Below are 18986 nucleotides of genomic sequence, written 5' to 3' on the forward strand. Positions count from 1 at the left end.
ATTGGCGATCACTGATCAAAAAATAGCCAGTGTCACCTAAAATGTAACATCCACTGTAGCAACCATTAAATTTGACCTTATCATAGGAAAAAAATAAATTACAGCAAATTTCCAGTCATGACCTCTAAGGAGGTTTTGGAAGAGACTTTAAAAAACTTTGTCAGTGGAGGCTTTCAAGTGCTAAAGTTGAGATCAGCATTACCTGAGAGGAAAAGCTAAGAAATCTGGATTTATCTGTTTGGGAGAAAAGGAGGCTGAGGTGCAACCTCATTGCCCTCTTACAGCTTCCTGAGGACGGGAAGTGGATTGGGAGGTGCTGAGCTCTTCTCCCTGATATCCTGACACAGGACATGCAGGAACGGTTCAAAGCTGCACCAGGGGAGTTTTAGACTGAACATTAGGAAGCATTTCTTTACTAACAGGGTGGTCAAACACTGGAAAAGGCTTCTTGGAGAAGTGGTCAGTGCCACAGGCCTGTCAATGCTTCAGAGGCATGAGGACAATGCCCTTAACATGCTTTAACTTTCGGTCAGCTCTGACATGGTCAGGCAATTGAATTAGGTGGCTGTTGTAGGTACCTTACAACTGAAAGATGCTTTCCTATTCAATTCTATTCTAAAATCCAAGGAGTAGAGTTTGCAAAATGTGCTTGGGGAGCTGTTCCTGCAACAAGAGAGTTGTGGGACCAAAGGAGAGAAAGCAGGAGGAATTCTTACTGAAGGTGTCCAGTTCTAACAAGGTGTTAGGAAGGAGAAAATACAGCAGGCAGCCCCAGTGGTTATTCAATACCTGCATGGTTAGGATACCCTCCTAGGAAGAAGGTGAAGGGAGTTTTAATCCCCTGGCTTGCCTATAGACCAAATATTCCTGTGCCTTCTACAATGAATAATGTGGAAACCAAGAAATCAAGGCTGTTCTGTTTGTCATGATCATGGCATGTCTGAGCATCCACGATAAGCACCAAGCTACCTATTGGCAGAAAAAAGAGGACTGAGATCCTAACTGGTCTTGCCTGAGTCATTCTGCTGGAGACAGACACCAACATTTTAAGATCTGAAAGGATACCTGAATATCCTGAATATCAAGTCCTGCAGGTATTCAATAGGACTGTACTGCTGCGCACCACATTAAAAAAACCTACCAGATGTTTTAGATGTTTTTCCAGAGTTCTTTCCCAAACCTCCTCAAGGGTCAAACACCTTTTACCCCCTTGAATGTATCAGAGACAGACAAGAGCTCAGCTCTACAAGCTGCTTGTTAAGGCCACTATTTTTAATGCAACTTGAATTTACATACACGTTTTGTCTATATGGTTGTAAAGTCAAAATGACTTCGTGGAAGTGTCTTCTTAAGAAGAAACTGTAGCTTTCATTTGGTGTGCAGGTGCAGGAAGACTTTTGCTGCTGACTTCAACAGGAATTTAGGCTCCAGGTTTTCAACTTGCATGACCTAAATGTCAGTATCATCAATCACTTGATTTCTCAGTTTACCCCATTATTGTTCAAACAGTTTTATTTATCTATTTTCTGCCTCCACTTAATAATATATGTAATGTCTTTTGAAATTGATTTTTGAAAAACACAAAACAAGGAGTGAAAACAGGACCTCCTATTGCCTCTCCAAGTAATCAAAAGCTGAATCTAAATAGTTCTGTGGCAACAGGCTGAGAAAAGTGTATTTTCAATTACTTTTTTTTCATGTATAAACTGCACATCCAAATCACATTTCATGAGTAAGTAAACAATTTAATTTAGTTTTGGTTTGTTTTGCTTTTTGGGGGTTTTTTTGCTTTGTTGGTTTGGGGTTTTTTTTCCAGGGGTGTGGTTTTCTATTTTCTTTTTGTGTAGGAAACAATCAAGAAGAAATGGGGAATAATCAAATGCACCCAGCATCAGCAAACTTCATTACACTCTGAGCAATCGCAAGATGGGGAAAATAGCAGATCATTATGTCTGATGAGTATAATTACACTTTTTTGAAAAAAGAGGGAAATCTAGGTTTATCACTACACCTGTTTGGTTTTTCTAATAGACACCTTTAAATTCTGCTGAACATGCAGCAGCAGAAAAATTATTCCTTCTCGCAGTTTGATGGCCTCCAGTAATGCTTAAGAAAAATTGTTTTCCATTCCACTGAACTGTAAAATAAACAAAACAAACCCTTCACTAAATGCTCTAAAGGCCAAAGGGGTCTCAGTGAATGAACTTCAAATGGCTGCTTTGCTCATCATAGGAAAAATCCATTATGTGATTGTGTTTAGAAATAGTCTAGCATATTTTGGGTGCTATAGCATTTTAAAATAATAAGGTTTGGAAATAAAAAATAAACTGGTGAAGAGGCAGAAAGTAAGTTGCTCCCTAAATCTAAATAAAAATGTATTTCAATGTCATTTTTCTATACACAGAGAAATGCATAGAACTAAATCAGTTCTATCATTTATAGTGAATGTTATGTTTTCCTGTACTTTTCAGCTTACTTTCATTCCTTTCATGAAAGAGAGTCTCATGACCTTTTCAGTATTAGCCTCAAGACATAGCTGAGCTATTCTTTTCATATAGAAATCCAAGACCTCAGCTGGCTAGCATGAAAGCTAACTTTGCCGACAAATCTCTAAGAAAGCATGTGATAATGTTCATCTGGTTTTGGGGGATATCTTTTCTTTTTACTGGGACTATCAATGCACCTAAATTTAACAGCTTCCTGTAGTTTTTTCAAGTTTAACCAGGGCCCCATGAGACCAAGTATTAATTAACATTTTGTCCTGTATGTTAAAAGCTGATAAAAGTCAGAATATACAGCTGAATCATAAGACTTCTGGTAACAGAGTCTCTTTTTGCTGCATCTGTTAGAAAATGTACTGCTGGTGTTTTAGGATACCTAACCTCTTATTCATCACTAGAAAATAAAAATCCTGTAGTATCTGTTCTGTTGTAAGATCCACTAGGAGATGATTTCCAACCTCTCAGCTGGATTTCCAAGAGTTTCACTGTGAAGTTTACTTTTTGTAAGGGATTTCTTTATAACAGACAAACAATTGGGACAGAGATTTTCCTTAGAAAAGAAATATTGTCTGGTTTTGTCAAGGAAATTTCTTCTACTGGTATATTCAAAGCCCTCAGGATTATATATTAACAATATCAGTAGGAAATGAAATACAGAAGACATGCTTGAAAATTCAGGGACAAACTTCACATAAGACTCTTCAAAAGGGCTTTAGAACAGTATCCAAGACATCTGCAGGAGCTCTTTAAAACCCACCCTTGTAGCCACCTTCATCTGCAGACATTCAGATCGAAAATCCCTCTGATTTTCATCAGAGCTTCTGTCTCAGCCACTTAATTTCTTAAACAGGTACAGCTACTGGAAAGGCCTGTTTGCAGGTGTCCAGGTGTAGCTGCCACCTGAGCACTCCCACTGCAGCTCTGGGTAAGAGCAGAAGCCACACAGGTTGGTAGCTGTGGTAGGATGAGGTATCCAGGGTTGTACATATCCTTTACCAGTGTCCATTGTCTTGGTTATGGTGTTTAGGGCATGGGTTGGACTTGATGATCTTGAAGGTCTCTTCCAACCTAGTCATTCTGTGATTCTGTGTGATTCTGTCTTCAAAAAAGCCCAGTAGGGTGGAAAGGATTTGATCTGTAAGATGCACCCTGGAGAGGAGTGCAGACCAGTGCAGATTTTGCTTGCCCTTTGGAAGAAGTAATTATGACACAAATTTCAGGGAACATCACCCAACCACAGACCTTAGAATGAGCCTCTGTTAATGGCATTGGACCTTCCATCAATCACACCCTGCCCATTATGACATGTTTGTCTAACATTAGATACCCTGAACAGCTTCCTCAGAAAATTGCCATGAAAACCTCTTGGTTGAGGAAGTGTCAGATTAGACATAATTGGATTGGGTATTCCTGCAGTGCAGTATATTCTAGACCCCACAGGACTCAGAAAACACAAGGCGTCATTCATTCATTGTGGCTCAGAAAGTGATAGCCAAGCAGCTGGAGAGGGAGGATAATAAAGGATGACACAACACCACTAGAAAATCATTTCATCTAGCATAAGATCAAGAACTATGTGACACAGAAGTGATCAGATTTGGAGGGCAATTCAAAATACAAAGGGAACGTGATCCTGAACAGTTATCCAAGCATGACTTGGCTAAAGAAGCCCATCTCACACAGACTGGCATTACCAGCAAAGTGAAACAGAATTTATTTAGTGTCTAAACCTACGTGGCTTACACTTAGAAACCGCTGAGCTGATATTATCAGGATATGAATGTGGCTGCTTCCAGCTCTATACCATGCTATTGCATTTGGTCATAGGGGTGTAGGGAAATATGAAACCCTTTAAAACTCCTGCAAAGCAGACAGGTGAAAAATTCAATATGTATTTACACCATTTCAAGAAAGGAAATTAAATCTTGAAATCAGAGAACAAGGTGAAATAAACTGAATGGAGTGGACTTACAATGAATTAAATTCAATGGAAAGAAGCAAAAGAAAATTTGGAAATTAAGATATTGTAATCAAACGTAATGAGATGACATGAAGCACTACAGGGCTACTCTTTTGCATGGCTTTTGTAGTTGAAAAATCCCTGGATGTCTAGACTTTGTGGTTTTCTCAAGACCACCCTTAAATGTAAGCCTAAACCTAAGTAGAGCAGTAAAAGCAGGCATTTGCTGAGGTGCCAAGCACATGGGTGGTGCAAAGCAGAAAGGTGTGGAGGCAGCAATGTTGGGGCACTGCAATGTTGGGCTCCCCTTGGCATGCCTTTTGTAGTTTCAGCGTCCCTGGAGCTCTGGGCTTTGTGGTTTTCTCAACCCTAACCCTAAGCATAACCATAACACTAAGCAGAGAAGTAAAAACAGCATTTGGCTGAGGCTGGTGCCAAGCAGAAGGGGATGGAGGGAGGCATGTTGGGGCAGTGGGGTGTTCTTTCTTCTAAATGAGATGGACAGAAACCTTCCAAAATGATACTCACTGAAATTTCAAAATCGGAGAATGAAGTCAAGCAAAGAGACAAGAGAAGAAATTGATGAAATGAAATGCTAAAAGAAAAAAAAAAAGAGAAAATTCTGAAGCAAAGTGAAAACAATAAAATGGCATGGGATGAGATGAAGTGCAGAGAAACGGACCAAACCTTGCCAAATTGGTCCTCGTTGAAATGGCAAGATTTCATTTCTTTTCATGAAATGAAGCAGCTGAAGTAAGTGTCATCAAATGAATTGTCAATAATGTCAAAGCCACACACACATCCTACTCTTGCAGTCTTTCCTGTACCAGTAGCACTGTTCAAACAGCTTTTGAACTTGCAATACAATCTTCCCAATATTCAAGTAAATAAAGCCATACCAAATAATGTTGTTCTTTCTTGACTTATCAGAGGAATTTCTGTTCTGTACTAGCAGATATTAAATTTTTCTATCACTCAAAGTAAACTTCTGCTAATTCCAGAAAGCTCAGTTGCTGAAGAGAGAAAAACAGAAGCAAAAATCTCAGATTTTTCTCTCTGGCATAGAAGTATTTCTACAAATATATTTAGCTGCTATATATAATATTTAGAATTGCTACCAACTCTGAAAACTATGATAATTCCCACAGAAATAACATGTCTGTCATATTTCTCTCTTGGGTGATGGTGCCATTTGCCAACTAGGGGAGACCTTTAAAAAGAAAAGAGCTATTCAAGACTTTTCTTTCAGTACTCCCACAGAAGTCAAGACCTGAGCAGCTTCTTAAATGTTGACAGAAGGCACTAGAGGACCAGTTAACACTTCAGCACTTTTTTAATACACTTTTGACCTACAAGCTTGGTGTGGAACCCAGAATAGGATTTATACCCACTCAGTACCAATTCAGTAATAGGGATATTAGAAGGAAAACCTTGCCAACAGTTCCACAAGAAATTTCAAATCTAAACCACATTCAGACAATATTCAGCATCCTGATGGACTAGGGATTTATTATTAAAATTAAAGAGACAAGCCCTATATGGCCTACAGCTCTATCAGTATAGTAACCTGTAGCAGGATATAGGCAGGATATAGGACATAGGTTGATAGATTTCAACTATCCATTCTATCCAGACTTGAGAAAAGGTTAGAAACACTTATGACTTTGCCCAAGGTTAATTTCCTGTGTCTACACCATCTCAGATTATAAGAGAAACTGTCAGTAGAGCTGCAGTATCCAGCCTTGAGACTTAAGAACTATGTGTTTTAAAGTAATAGCCATTATCTTCTCAAAACTTAAAAAAAATTTTGTTAATATTATTTTACCAGTCCTGCTGAAAGAAAAAAAAAAAAGTCCTGTTTAAATCAGAATCAGGCCTCTATGCAGAAAGCTGGAAGAAAAGTGGTTCTAATACTTAATAGGTAGTTTTTGTTGGGCATATTGCATCCCCGGTCAGTTTTGCATTTATGGCTCAGTACTAGTGAAACATTTTATTTTCACATCTTAAAAGATCATTTCAGGGCTGAACAAACACAGCAGATTCAGCAGCAGCTGGAATACAACTACTACTGTTCACCCTTTGGAAAGTTTATGAAAGAGCTGACATGGTTCTGAAATATTAAAAGGACTTCTGAAACTCAGAGAGAAAACAGCAATATAAAATCAAGGGTCTGGTCTGGCTGAGTGGATAAAGTGCCATCTTTTGATACTGGGGACCTAAATCTTTCAAGTCAATATGTGGTATAGAATGGCTTTTATGGTCATTGGCAAGTGGCTGTGAATTCATATCAACAAAAGTAACATAATTCAGACCAAGAGAGAGGAAGAAATCAAAGTGTAACAAGGCTTGTGTTGTAAAAAGGCACAGGCACTCGCTTGGAAACAGCCTTGAACAGTAACACCTGACCCAAATGCTCTGGCTCCTGGGAGAGTTCAGATCACAATTTGCATTGGGATGTTTCAGCTCCCCTTAACTCTATACATCTTGCACATTTTACACTTTACAGTTTCCATATTTTATATGACTCCACCACCGTGGCACCAGAATACCTCAAATTTTGATGCACTTGTTTTTTTAACCCTGTGGAGTAAAGAACACTTGGGCAGAGATTTTGCTTACATTTACGTAGACAACTTGCACCCAGAATATCGAGAATGTTTAAACATGCTGTCACTAAAGCAGGAAAATCATTAGTCCATAAAGTTTGAATTTCAGCGTAGTAGCTCTGGCAGTCCTTGGGAAGCAGGCCAGCATCCCAGATCCACCTCAGGGCATGCCAGCTCATCTCATGTATGTGTTCCAGGCTCAGCCCTAGGAGAAGGCAACTTGATTCAGGCTCAGGCAAAAATCACAAAACAAAATCACTGTCTCCCTCAAGCCCTCACCTCCCTCAGGCACATCTTTAAACATCTCTCCAAATTGTCATTGCAAGAACTTGTACAATGCCTGGGCAATATTCCTGTGTTTCATGCCTGATACCTTTGGGTACTTTTACAATTTATCAGGGAAAAAGAGGGCTGGTTTTCTACAGTTCAACAGTTATTCCCATGTGAAGTGGGAGAAGGGAAGTGCTATTTAAAGTTATTTTCAGTCTTCCCACTTGTTACAACTGAACAGGCAGCTACCAGGCAAAAAAACCCTCTCAGAACTGGATTTTTCCCTGTTTCTAAATTAATATTATGCCATACAAAATGCAAATCTAATCCGAGTCATCCCACACTAAGTTTATCTCTTAAAGACACATCCCAGAGCACACCTATATTGTCCTATATTACAAGGATTTTTTTCATCCCAGTGTAAAAGAACTTCTGGTCCGCCCACAAATAATATTAATTCTTTTTTGTTCTTATTTTAGAGAAGGTAGATTAATTTTTTTTTTTTTTTACTTTACCTTTCTGTCATGAAAATTTCCTTTGAAGGTGTCAGAGGACACCTTCTGTGGACTGAGTTCAGTTCTATGACACACCAAATATCATAGTGGGCAAAAATCAGTTTCATCAGACCCAGCAAACAATCTCCCTACTGTAAAAGTTAATGATGGTGATCATTTAAAAAAAAAAAAAGAAAGATAAGTAATACCTCTCTTTTACACAAATTTAAAAAAAAATATTAGTATTGTATAGAATGATCTTTTCTTCCACCTAATTTTCCAAATCTTTTATAAATCTAACTATACTTTGGGTACTACAAAAACTCTAGACAATGAATTCCAGAGTTGAAATGTGCTGTGTGAGAAAAGTGCTTCCTTACTTTTACCTTAAACTAGCAGCATGATAATTTCTTCAATTGACCCTCAGTTCTTCAAACATTGTTAACAGAAAACATTGCAGTCCATCTACTTTTTTATTTGATATACTCTGTAATTTTGTCCCTCAGTCATTTTTTCTCCCTGAAGACCCACAATTCCAGCCTAATTGCTCTTCATACAAAAACTTCATATCTAATCCTTGCTGCCTTTGTCTGTTTCAACAATTTCTCTGTTTGAAAAAGGGAGGACAGAACTTCATACAGTATTCAAGACACGAGTTGATCCTGGTTTTATATAGAAGAAAATTTATGTTAACTCTTCTGTGATTGATGCTTTCTTTGTTGTTCCTATGATCTTCAGCTTTCACTGAGCACCACTTGGCACTTAGCTAACCATAATCATTCTAAATGTCTTTCCAAAGTACTTATACCTCATTTATGATCCCATGGCTCTGTAAAAATAATTAGGATTATGCTTTGTTGCATCTATTACTTTTCACTTATCAGCACTGATTTTTTTCTCCTATTTTATCCCTGACCACTCAAAATCACAAGTTCAGTTCATCCTTTTGTTGTCAGTGTTAGTTTCTGTCACTTTGAACAATTCTGTAGTATCAGCAAACTTTGTCACCTCGTTAAGCTCTTGCTTTTCCAAATAATTTGTAACTGTGATGAAAAAGTGCAGATCTTATGAAGCTTCCCTCTTCATCTGTACTGGCAATTTCTTTGCATTGTGAAAGCTGTTAAACTATCCCTACACTATACTCCCCATCTTTTCACCTAACATCAGCCTTCTCTCCAGAAATTCAGTTGATCTTGGATACAGTTGATAAGAAATTCACACAGGATTCTAGGTCCATTTGCTCAGATGCAAAGGAGTTGAATGGAGTTGTTTTTATTTCAGAGAAAAGCCACTTCTCTGACCTCCCAGAAGGCAGAAGCAGAGCAGCAAAGTGCACCCACATCTTCAGTCTGGTCCTGCCTCCTTTTTGTGCCACTGCTGTTGAACACAATCAGGACACACTCGTGCTGGGGTCAGACATGCATCACGAATATTTCCCAGAGAAAGGGAGTAGGAATGCAGACCTCAAAACAGCCTCCAGTCAGTGTCACCAGCTCAATTTCTTGGCTATCCATTTCTCCGCAGGCTTCCAATATACCAGAAAACCCTTGATAATCTCCACTGCATGTGTTAAATTTCGATACAATTTCTATTCAAAATATTTTTCTTTTTCTAATCTGAATTACATACACAGAAAAGATATATAGTAGCTGAATTCGTATTTTTTAGCTTTTGTTCTTTTCTCTCTGGTCTTAGCTTCCTCCTTCATTGCTGCTTCTCTTTGCATTTTCTACAAGGAAATACTTAGTTTAACAAGCCAAGTAAATTGTCTTGCAAATTTGGATGAGCCCATCCAAAATCAGAAAGAAATACTTGTACATAAAGAACCCCTGATGTTTAGTAAATCAGCACTTTCCTTCCTTGTATATTTTCAATTCCTAATCAAAAGGAGCATTTTACCTAGGTGAATCAAAGCATATCTATGCCTACTCCTGTTCTTCTTCTAATGGCTACACCATTTCAGCAATTCCCATTTTCTCTAGCCATGCTGAGGGCATGAACAGACATTAAAACTTAGTGTTGTGTCAACGTTGTGCAGGTGTATTAACTTCTTTGCCTTTCATGCTGACTCTGCAGCGATAAAAATGAGACAAACCAGTGGGTAAAAACTACACAGAGATATAATAACCAATCTGCTTCTTCTCTACTCATCTCTGTCTTCATGGTACTGAAAATCTCACTGGTTCAGCCCGGGGAAAGAAATCTTTCCATAATCCTACAAGAGTTTACAATCCACCACACAAATCAAAGTAATATGATAATCAGCAGATAAGCAGAATAACACATGTGGAGTTAAATGAAGTCTCTTGTTCTCTCATGGGGAGGAAGAGAGAGACTTATTTGTTCAATATACCATTATAAAATTATCTAGTTTTAGGAAGAAAAAAGTCACACAGAGCACATTTAAAATAATTTAAAATTCTTTCTTTTTCCTTTTTTTTTTTTTTTTTTTGTGGTGAAACTTATTGATGAATAATTTAGAACTGTTTCTTAGCTATTCTTCTCTATCTATACAAATGTAATCTGACTTAATTATGTGTCATCACAGCAATAATAGTAAAAGAAATCCACTCCAGGGATGAATAGAGCATATAGTATTTTATGAAAAGTCCAAAAGACATTATTTTAATTTATACTAAGCGTATTTTAGCACTTGAAACACTTTTATTCATAAAATTGTTTCCAAGCATTTCAGAGGCCTCCTGCCAGTAAGGGGAGTTGCACAACAGATGAATGCAAAGGGTAGTGGCAGCCTTGGTTAAAGGTTGTCAGGTTGATTGTGAGGCTTTTATGCACTCATTCAAGAAGTTAAGATTGTTAAGGAATATTTTATGCACCAGAAACAGAGGAGATGATGGAAAACTTCTATTAACCCAAGGCAAATCTGTTTAGTTGACCCCTATCCATGTCATGTCAACAAATCCATGCTGCACAAGTAATTAGAAAATAAAATTAGCAACAGCTTTTGCTGTTGTTTCTTCAGCCAAGTGGAGAAACTTGTAGCAACCATTTCAAATGAGATCACACCAAGACAGCATGTAAAGTTATCTCCTAAATTTAAATTCATGTACACATTTTCATCAGAGGCACAGTAGGTTGGATACATACACAGTGACTCAGAGGTATAAAGTCATAAACAGTACAGCCAAGGGCAGTAAATACTCCATCAACTTGAACAGAGGATAGAATTTTTATTTTGTTAAGGTACAGTAGCACATATCATCAAACAGACATTCTGTTGCTAAACAATAATAATTGCAGTGGCTGAAACTAAAAATTTTGCGACTGAGAGAGATGAGCAACTACAAAAAATAAAACCAGCAGCTTTCCTGCTCTACATGCACAACCATTCTTCTGTGAAAACTCCAGAGCTCCACTAAAAAAGGCATATTCAGAAGGATTTGCATCATAGTTGTACAACCTTTATATCCAGGTCACAGATGCCTAGGGAGTTTACAGCATTTCCTGATGGAGAAGGGACTCACTGCCAGGTGACAAAGATGGCCATACTGTGAAAAACCAGAAGTTTAGCAATTAAGAAATAACCCAGCTCATTATCTGCAATTGCCTCTGTCCTCAGAGACTTGATACAAGATAGCTATGTTTTCCAGCTATGTTTTCCAGCACAGATCATCTACCTATTCTTAGATGCAATTTCTAAAACACAGAAGGGTAAAACTTCAAATATTAGCACAGGAAAACACAACTTACATATAATCTATGCTCATTATTGCTTATACTTCCCTAGAACTACCATGATTTGTTTCTAAGAGAATCCACAATTATCTTTCCCTTGTTAGACCTTTCATCCTATAAGTTTATTCCAGACATCCATTGCTCAATGGGCTGCAGATATGGCAAAAGGGCCTGAATTATGTTCAAAAATCTAAAGATACTTTAAAAAGTTCAAATGGACCAAGCTAAAAAGTGAAGTTCAGCTTTCAAAAATCAGCATTTTGGGGAAATCAATTAAAACCCTTCATGCCTTGTGTTCAATAGGAGAAATTATCAGAACTTTCTGAAGGGCATACAGCAAGACAATGCAAGTGGCACCTGTGACCCAGCCTCTGTAATCACTCTGGGGCAGAGAGTTAATACCAGCCCTCTTCCCTGAAGAGCTTTTTGAAGACCTTCAAGTTGTGTTCCTTAATACTTGCCAGCCATGGCTTGCTCTTCTCCTCATTTCAGAGAAAAAGACAGATTCTTGCCATTCTTTTGTCTTGGTTAAAAAATGAATGTACTGGGCTGCCTTTTCATGTCACAGTCTCAACAACAGTATTTACATTATTTCTTCTTCTGGCAATACATGCAACATAAAAAGTATTATTGTAATACAGATTAAAATCTGGTTTCATCTAAACTGAAATCCCTTTGCATATGGTCTGTCCCAGTCAATAATCCTTCAGGAGGTTTACAAGCAGGTTTCCATTGAGATAACAGTTTTAGGGAAAAACTCATAGAGGTTTTCATGGCATTGAAGCTAGTTCAAACTGCTATGAAAACTTGTTTTGTATTATGATAAAATCAATTCACTGCAAACAACATGTAACACATATGTGAAGTCTGTTTATATACCATTTCCTTACTGTTATCCGGCTTCCACACATTCAGAAGAAGAGCAGGAAATTGTAAAGTATAAGACACTTCAAGTTTTGGATGGCTCATTTTCTTTCTCTTTTTTTTCAGGTTCAGAAAAGGTGTCTTTATAAATAGTCAAAGGGCAGAATGAGTGTAACTATGTTAATTGCATTGTTGGTTTCATTGCATATGACAGGGGAACAAAGAGAAAATAAAAATGGCATAAAGCAATGGAACGAGGAAAAGAGACCAAAAAAGGAGAGTACCATGACAGTCTGAAAGAGATGCTGTTGCAGAAGGAAACAATCCACCGAAAAGTTGATGCTGAAACGAAGCAGAAATGAGTGGGCTGAATTGATGGGTGTCCTTGCTACATTTGGCAATGCAGGTTCAGCTGAAGCAAATTGAGTGCAGGCTGTAATGTCAGAGCCATGCATTGAAAAAAATGCTTCAAATGCACTGTAGTGTTCTATAGACTCACAATCCTCTTTTATTTCTTCACTTTCAGCTTTGATTCTCCCTTTACTATTTGATTGATTTGCTTGTTTAATTGACATGAATATGGAAGTGGGGCTAATAGGAAGCCAATTTTGTCTGAAATGTTTATAAAATACAAGATTTATTGAAAGAATTGACACTCTCTAGCAGGATATAGTGCTTTCTTTTTAACCCCATTCTATGCTGTAGACTGGCTGTCAGTAGACTGCTAGATAAGTAGGCTCTTGGGCATCTAATTTGGACATCCAAGTTTAAGCAACAAAAACTTTCTTTGCAAACCTTCCAAGGGACCTTTTATTCTCTAGACAGCTAAAATCAAAGACTGAACAGCACAAGGACAAGTCAAGCAGAATGAGTATTGGCTATTTGTTGACTGGTATAGTCTGGCATGTTTTATGGGCAAAATCAGCATGAAAAGAATTAACAGTCATTTCACATGTTCTAAAATATGCAGCAACCTGTATAAAATTTGTATTTGATTGCATAATTTTTTTCACAAAAAATCATTCAGGTCAAGAAACAAACATGAAAGAACAGGACTTTGGCAGCACAATTCTGGTTTGTTACATCAGACAATATGCAGATATAATTTATTAGAAATAGATGCAGTCACATTTCCAGCATCTTTCTAGGGCTTTAGGAATTTCAGAGCACAATAAACACAGGCCATCAAAACCTCCTAAGGCTAAATGTATGGATCAGATGTTCCTAAACTCTCTGCCAATAGGATCACTATTGTTAAAAAAGTTTCAAAGAATTAATGTGGTTTCTCAGATTCTCACAAGGAACCAACAAAGGCTCATTACTAGTTGATGGGAGATTAATGTTGTGGAAAGAGGAGAGACTTCATGGAATTATTTATTAGCTTTCATGAGACATCTCTGAGATGGAATGAGAATACAAAAGGGGTTAAAGACTGCTGCAAAGTCTCCTACTGAGATAACTTTTTATACAAAAGGGTAAGTGCTAAATAGCTTTCAAGCACTGCCTCACCTGACAGGGTTGGAAAAGTAGGTATTATCTGAAAGGCAGACCATACTTTTCAGAAGTAAGGAGGATGATTCTCTTTTGGCTTGCAAATGTCTACCTATCAGACAGGAGGGGATTTAAATGGGAGGGTTCATCTGTCTGCTGCTGAGACAGACTTACTGGGAACAATTTTAACAGAGAGCAAAAAGTATTCTGTGAAAAGGGTAGATAAAATAGCAGGAGTTCATCTTTTTTCCATTACAGAAAGTCTCACATCCCTGTCTCTCCTATTCCTCCTCCACCAAGAAAAAAAAGAATTAAAATTCTGGACATAATTCTTCATCATCATCATCATCATCACTAGGAGCTGCTGGACTCATGCTAGTTTAAAAGCCAGTATCCTAATTAAATTTGCTTTATTAAACACATGGGATTAGAGCCTTTAGGTCATTAATTTCAGATTAGCAGCTCACAGGAACAGCTGGGAACAAGGCTGCGGGCCTGGACTTCTCTGTTTGGAGCTTTACAGTCCAAAAGGAAAAGCAGCCCCCTGGGATAAAATGAAGTATTTATGAAGTCACACACTTTACGTTGGGATTTCTGGTGTCCTGTTTCCATGCCAAGCTCTGGAAATTTGCTGCTGTCCTAAGGGCTTGGGTTATTCCAGGGAAGTATTAATTTAAAAAATGGAAATTTCAAAAGGTAGGGAAGCAGCCTGAGCACATGGGACAAGTCTAAAGTGATGAGTCCATTACTTACCCTGGATGTTATTAAAACTGTATCTTCTCTGCTTAGCCAACAATATTTCAGGTGTTGATCACAGGATGATTGAGGTAAGCAAGAATTGAACGCAGAAGTGCAGCTCTAGCCCTACCAGTGATAAGCAGAGGCAAAGGATCACCTCTCTCCACCTTTTGGTGTGAGGATGCTTTGCTAGGTCATGGTGATCTTGCTGTCCACCAGGACATCAAGCTGCTTTCCAGCCAGCCTCAGCATGTTCTGGTGTGTGGGGTTAACCCTCCTGAGATGCAGAACTTTGCAATACCCCATGCTGAACTTGTCAAGATTCCTCTCTACCCATTTTCTCCAGCTGGCCAAAGTCTCTCTGAAGGTGACACAACCTGGTGTATTGCCCAGCTTATATCATCTACAAACTGTCTGAGGGTAAATTCCATCTGCCTGCATTTTCCCAAGTAATGTTAGGAAAGATGAACTCCATTCTATGTGTGTGATGCTTTAAGACAATAGCTTTTATATTTTTCAGATCCTGTACTGCATTAGTGTATAACTCTGAACTCCATATAGGGTGCTAGTTAACTCTCTTCACATTTTGGTAAGACAAAACAATCCTTCAAGGCTTGAGATCCAAGTACAGCCTCTGCCACAGGCCCCATGAAGTATAAACAAGAGTGAATTGGGAGGAAGTGGACTGAGGGAGTATGATTTCCTTACCTGAAGCTGTAATTGGAGGATTTACCCCTGATATGCTAATAGACCAAATTAATATCTGTCTGAAAAACTCCTGATTATTGTCCATTTTGGGTGTAACCCCTTGGAGAGGCTTCGTCTGCCCTCCAATGTACCTGTACCATCATTAAATATATTCACTTTTATCCTTTTAACATTGTCTGGCTTCTGTTTCTAGGTAGGTTCTCCTTAACTCCCCTGAAATTAATGCAGATCTATAGCTTATTACATTCTAATTAATAAAATACTAAGAGCAATTATGTTCAGTATAATGAAAACTACCATCAGAACACAGGAGTGAAAAACATCAAGGAAAGGAGAGAAAGAGAAAAAAATCAGTCTGGAAGAAAAAGATTATTCCTATATAAAAGATATCTGAGGCCTTGTTTGCAAAAAACTCAGGAAATAAAAAACATTAGTAAAGGTGTGAAGCTGAAATTGATTTGCTAAATCCCGCAAACCTTGTGTAGACACATTTGTTCAAAGTTGAAGTAGTTAAATTTGACTTAGCTCAATTCATTTATAGTATGTATTAAATTAAACAAAATTAAGGTCTTTTCTTCTAACAAGGCTGTCAACACAGGGATTTAATGCAGCTGAAGTGTGAACTTTAACATTTAATTTGGATTGACTTTCCTAAATGTCCCAATGCAGAAGAGTCCTATTAGCTTTCACTGTGGCAAAAATTAAAAACAGAAAACAGGCAATGGATGCTAGCCAGCTAATGGTAAAAAGTAATTAAATGAAGACAAAGACTCTTTCCAGAAGGAATTATGAGAAGCAACAGATTCTGGCCAGGAGGTGATCAAAGCCATTTACCAGCATGCAGACAAAGAGCCAGGAACAGATGAAGAGTAATCATAAAACGGATCAAATACTGTCAGTTAGGGATTGGCATTGCAAAAGATCTGGAGCAGAGGAAAAGGTACAGAGTTACTGTTTTTGAATGACCAGATGGAACTGGCAAAAAGGCGGAGAAAAAAGCCAGCTAGACCATTACACATAGTCATAGAAAGGGATGAAGGTTTTAAAACCAGAAGATTCTCTTAGCTTTAGAAAGAAACTACTAGCATTTAGAGTCAGATGCAGAAGGGCCCAAATTGGAAACCAATTACCCTGTAGAAGGGGAAGAAAATTTGGTTACAAGTAATAATGATAATGAGGACTTTCACTCATATTTCATAGCACAATGAAAAGACACTGGGACTCATTACACCTGCTCCGGTAATACAGCTGTAAGAGAATATACCTGTAAGGGAAACGGTGACTGATCCTTATAGTGCTTGCTACCCAGTTCTAACAAGCCATAGATTGTTGTGACTTACAAAATTCCAAAATAAAATAAATTCTTAACCAACCTAATCATACACCTCCAGCTTTGACTTCTAGAATGGTTCTCTGCACCTGCACAGAAAGACTGTTTACTAAAGGTTACAGCTTTACCTGTTCCCTGGGGGGGTCACAGTGGCTGAGCAGTGAACCTGCAGCTCCACTGAAGAGCTTTGCTGTTGTTTCATGCCGCCCCTTTTTGCAAATGGCACAGGGAAAGATGGACAAGTCAGCTGACACACAGGGGTGCCCTTTTTATGACGCTCATCTTTCTTTTGTTCACTAAAGACTTTTAAAAAGACTCTTTTTTCAACCTTAGAAGCCAAGCGGGACAACCGCCTTTGTCTCCAGAGTGAAATAATTTTTTGAAAAAAAGAACAATCTGATCCTTTTTTTTCCTCACAAATTTCTGAAGCTGTAGTAGAAAGGTGAATCAAGCAGACCTAAATAAAGTAAATAAACAATTTTTGATAAAGCACTTGCCTGCACCTCATTACCTTACATGCTAAGGTCCAAAGCAACAGAAAAACCAAGGCAAGCTCAGCATTAATACTCCTCGCTAGCAGAGCACAGCAAAATATACAAAAACATCACACTTGAGTGAAATGTTAGAGGAGCCCACAATGGTAAATTGAACAGTGGACAAAATCAAATATTGAAAAAAAAATAGCTTAAATGAGTTCTTAATATTTGGATCAAAATTACCCCAGAAGAGTGCAGCACAGACAAAATTTGAGTAAAGCTTAATTTGGCCTCTCTGTCCAAGATAGTTTAGCCTATGTCCTCAGTTTAGCTGAGAGCTTGGTTTGCCATCTATAAAGCACAGGCTATATGTAAATGTATTTTCTATACCACCCATAGATTGCCAGAAGAAGTGCAGTATGAAATCAAATTTATGCCAATACCTGCTCTTAGAGCCCTCATCTGTTACCTTGCTAAAATTTCACACTTCAAGGTAGGGACTAAATCTTACCATATGTGATGCAGCCTTGCCTAAATTAATTTACAGCAAAAAGACTTATTTATTTCCTGCCCTTGGTATAATCTGATTGGCTTTTGTGACAGCTGTAAAAGGAAAGCTGCTAAGAGAGACAATCACATCTGACAAAGAACATGCTAATGAAATCAGGCTTTCTAAAGGGAAGTGATTTTGACAGATTAGAAATTATAGCTTTGTATGGATACTACCCAAGTTGTCAGCCCCTCTTCCCACAGTAGCAGCAGGCTCTGTTCAATTTGAGGAACACTCTGTCTGCTCATCATGTTATATAAAATCAAACTCTTGCCGTATCTGGGTGATTTCCTACAGTGAAAAACTCAGAAACAGAAGGTAAAAATTCCCCATTTGGCATCTTAATCTTCTATTAATGATGCAACCTGTACTGTACCATCTGAAAAACATGAATCAACACTGAGCCCACCCTACCACAAATAGAACTCTCTACCCTATAATGTGGTGATCTTTCTCTTTCTAATTGCATCTTACAGATTTTTAAAAGGCACTTTAGTCCTTAAGTGTAAAATTTGCATCCAAACTACTGTACAAAGAAACACTAACAATGATTTTGAAGCAATTCCTGCTAAAAAAGAGCACAGACTTCTGATCACGCATCATCAGAGAAGATGGAAGTGTACATGGAGCATTTTTCTTATCTCATTAGCAACCATTAGAAACCCTCAGGGGGAACATAATGACCAGTGGAAAAAGGGCAGAGCAGACTGCAGTGAACAAAACAGATGTTTAGTGCATATAGATATTATCCAACACTAGCATCAAACTAGTGAGTTTGGCCATTTAGGGCATCTCCTAGGAAACCATCAGATAACATTAAAAGATATTGACTAACATAAAAGGAACTGCAGGGGAAACGGTGCATATTTGATAGAAATGGGATGTGCTTCTAAATGCAATAGTTCTAATTTCTACTAAGGAAAAAAAATCTTTTTCTAGATGCATATTTTGATTTTGGTTAAAGGTCTTAAAATTTGCTGTACATGACTGTAGCTCCATATTGCAGTCTTTAACTAAGCAAGGTATAAAATGCAGTGCACAAGCAAATCACAAAGTGAGATAATATAAAAATATATCTTAAATATGTTATAACTTGTACAGCACAAAACATTGTTTTGTTGTTCTTGTTATTATCTTCTTTTCTCTGCCAGGTCTTTCTGGATGTAATTTTCCATGTAGTCTGAGAGCTATAAAACTGGCAAAGGTATTGGGCACTTTATTTCCTTTATGGTCCTTTGAGGAAAACTTCTTCTGCACATTGTGCCAAAAAAAGCCACTGTAATTGACCTGGACCAACTGGCA

This window comes from Melozone crissalis, unplaced genomic scaffold, assembly GCF_028551555.1.
Source record: "Melozone crissalis strain CALT ecotype California unplaced genomic scaffold, PUWL_Pcris_2 ptg000027l_1, whole genome shotgun sequence".
NCBI lineage: Eukaryota > Metazoa > Chordata > Aves > Passeriformes > Passerellidae > Melozone > Melozone crissalis.